Genomic DNA, 3,420 nt, shown 5'->3' with positions numbered 1-3,420 from the left:
ACATTATCAACCCTCCACTACTAAAATAATAACTTTGATATATTATCTGGGATAATTATTTCATTTCAAACACACCAATCAATTAACTTACATTTTGTCATTTTTCATAATTCTTGGATATGTTACTAATGTCGACAATCATTTTTCATCATTTTTACCCACATCATCGCCCCACTCACTAAAATATACATGAAATAATGTAATGTCTAAATAGTAAATTGTTTCAGCCATTTCTGGAACTGGTTCATAATCTTCACCCCACTGTTGAAAATAACTTTGATATATTGTCTGGTCTGATTATTTCATTGAAAACACTCTAATGCATTAAATAACATATTATCATTTTTCATAATTCTTGGATATGTTTCTAATTTCGACAATTATTTTTCATAATTTTAACCATCCTTATCACCCTGTCTTACTAACATAATTACTTTGATATATTTCCTGGGCTGATTATTTTATTATAAACACACAATCGATTAACTCACATTTAATCTTTGTTCATAATCCTGGATATGTTACTAATTTCGACAATAATTTTTATAATTAAAAACCCACATTATACCTTTCCCTCCTACTTATATAATATATTTGATATATTGTCTGGGCTTATTATATCATTACAAACACACTAATCAAGTAACTCACATTTCATCATTTTTCATAATTCTTGGATATGTTACTAATTTCGACAATAATTTTCATAACTTTAACCCACTATGTCGCTTCGCCTTACTTAAATAATAACTTTGATATATTGCCTGGGCTTATTATTTCATTACAAACAAATCAATCAATTCTGGGTATTCTCATAGTATATATGTTTCACCTATCTTATCCAATCGCGGGTGACGCCGCATATTTTGCTAATATATATCGTTCACCTATCTCATTCGATCCCGGGCGACGCTGGGTATTTTGCTGCTATATGTTTTCCACCTATCTCATTCAATACTGGGCGACGCTTTCTGATAGTATATATTTGCACATCTCATTCAATCCCAGGACTGATTTCATGTCCGCCACCCCACTGTTGAAAATATACATTAAATAAAGTAATGTTTTAATCGTAAACTGTTTCAGCCATTTCCGGGACTGCCTTTATATCCCAAACCCACTGCTAAAAATATACATGAAATAATGTAATGTCTAAATAGTAAACTGTTTCAGCCATTTCTGGAACTGACTTATAATCTCCACCTCACTGTTGAAAATATATATGAAATAAAGTAATGTATAAATCGTAAACTTTTACAGCCATTTCCGGGACCGATTCTTATCTCCCATCCTACTGTTAAAAATATACATTAAATAAAGTAATGTCCAAAACGTAAATGGTTGCAGCCATTTCCGGAACCGACTTCATATTTCCCACCCCAATGTTAAAAATATACATTAAATAAAGTAATGTGTAATGCGTAAACGGTTTCACCCATTTTCGGGACTTATTTAATATCCCCCAACCCACTGTTAAAAATATACATGAAATAAAGTAATGTTTAAATCGTAAACGGTTTGAGTAATTTCCGGGACTGACTTCATATCCCGTAACCCACTGCTTAAAATATACTTGAAATAAAGTAATGTTTAAATCATAAACTGTTTCAGCAGCTTTTCGAAAGTAATACATAAAAACATTAACACAGCAACCATTGCTTCAGCATGAATTTCTGGGTGTAGTATCAGTTTCAGCATTCCCGTGACTTAAATCCCCCCTTTTTTGGTCTGGGTTAATGGAGGAGAAATCCTTCATTACTGATACAATTTTTATTTTTGTTATTGACCAGAGTGCCCCTCTTGGGGAGCTGGTTTCCCCCTAAATTTTTAACCGACCTCATGTCCTACTCTGCCTTTGTGGGGAGGCAAGTAAACAAAAAAAATAATCAGAACGGACATTTTCCAGGGCATTTTATAATTAATCAGAAGTGACATTTCCAGGGCATTTTATAATTAAATCAGAAATAACTTTTTCCAGTTACTTTTTTAATATTAAAACTTTGTTACATTAAATATAGTACCTATTCACAATGCTCCCCACGGGACAGATTTAGACACCAGGGTCGTTTTTTAACATGGAGTGGAGAAAAAATTGTCTTAGTCGTAAAGGATTTCTCTTCCACCGAGAGAGAAGAAATTGAAATGTAGCACCTGAAGAACAGATACTACACTTCGATCTTAGCCAAAAGGCCAAGAAAGACAAATCATTTTTATTAGCTTTGCCTCAACAGCGACACACTCTCTATCGCCCCCATAACAGCGGAGTTACTATCTTTCAAAGCATATCTGAGAAAATTGACCAAGTCCTATCTGCTTATCCTTCAGCTAACATTCACGTATGTGGTGACTTCAATGTTCACAACGTCGAATGGTTGACCCACTCTAACAAGACCGATGATGAGGGGAGGTTCTGTCATGATTTCTCCATTGCCTATGACCTCACTCAGATTGTTCAGGAACCCACCCGTGTGCCCGACAATGACGGCCAGTATGCGAGCCTACTAGACCTTTTTCTCACAACTTGCCCTGAACTATGTTCAGTTTCTGTTCTGTCGCCTCTTGGATCTTCCGACCACTCTGTTGTATCAATTAAGATAAAAATGAAATGTAATAAGTCCCCAGACGTACCTCTCCATCGTACAGTATATCGATACACTAAGGCTGACTGGGATAGCTTCCGTACATTTATATCTGATCTACCTCTGCATTCCATGTTTAAAAAGGATGTGTCCTCTATAGTATTAGACCTGACGGAATGGTTAATTGTAGGTATTGACCGTTTCATACCCTCGAAAAAGTTTCAGCAAAAACCTAACAGCCAGCCATGGTTCTCTCCAGAATGTGCTGCTGCCATTGAGCACAGAAATCACTTTTTCCACTGTTTCCAACGTAATAGATGTATGAAAACTAAAGCCGCTTTCAGGACTGCCAGCAACCATTGTAAGAAAGTAATAAAGAATGCAAGAGAGTTGTATGCTCAATCTGTTAAGTCCAAAGTAGCTGAGCAGCGGCTTGGTTCCCACCAGTTTTGGCAAATAGCAAACAAAATCCTGAACAGAAGCGTGTGCTCCATCCCAACTATTATCAATGGACCTGAGGTAATCTCGTCAGCATCAGACAAAGCCAAACTCTTTGTCAAGAACTTTGCAGCTAATTCTACCCTTTGCGATCAAGGCTGCCAACCTCCAATATTTCCTCCTGTATCAGAAAACACGCTATGTGATATACGTATATCTGTACGTGATGTTGCCAAGCTAATCAAAAACCTTGATTCCAGTAAAGCAACTGGCCCTGACGGTATTCCAATTATAGTACTCAAAAAACTTCAACCTGAACTAGCGCCCATACTTACAAAACTGTTTAAACGTTGTCTTAAGGAGAATAGTTTCCCATCTCCCTGGAAAATTTAATCAGTATGCC

General features: G+C 36.1%; 1 pseudogene; it reads right to left on the bottom strand.

Annotated features, from left to right (window-relative positions):
* Positions 1–2,075: 2,075 nt before the first annotated feature.
* On the bottom strand, positions 2,076–2,203 carry LOC145284235 (U2 spliceosomal RNA; annotated as a pseudogene).
* Between the last annotated feature and the right edge of the window lie 1,217 nt (positions 2,204–3,420).

Source organism: Euprymna scolopes, chromosome 8 (assembly GCF_053919585.1).
Source record: "Euprymna scolopes isolate OS-2025 chromosome 8, ASM5391958v1, whole genome shotgun sequence".
In the NCBI taxonomy this organism is placed as follows: Eukaryota; Metazoa; Mollusca; class Cephalopoda; order Sepiida; family Sepiolidae; genus Euprymna; species Euprymna scolopes.
This window is presented reverse-complemented; position numbering and strand designations above follow the sequence as displayed.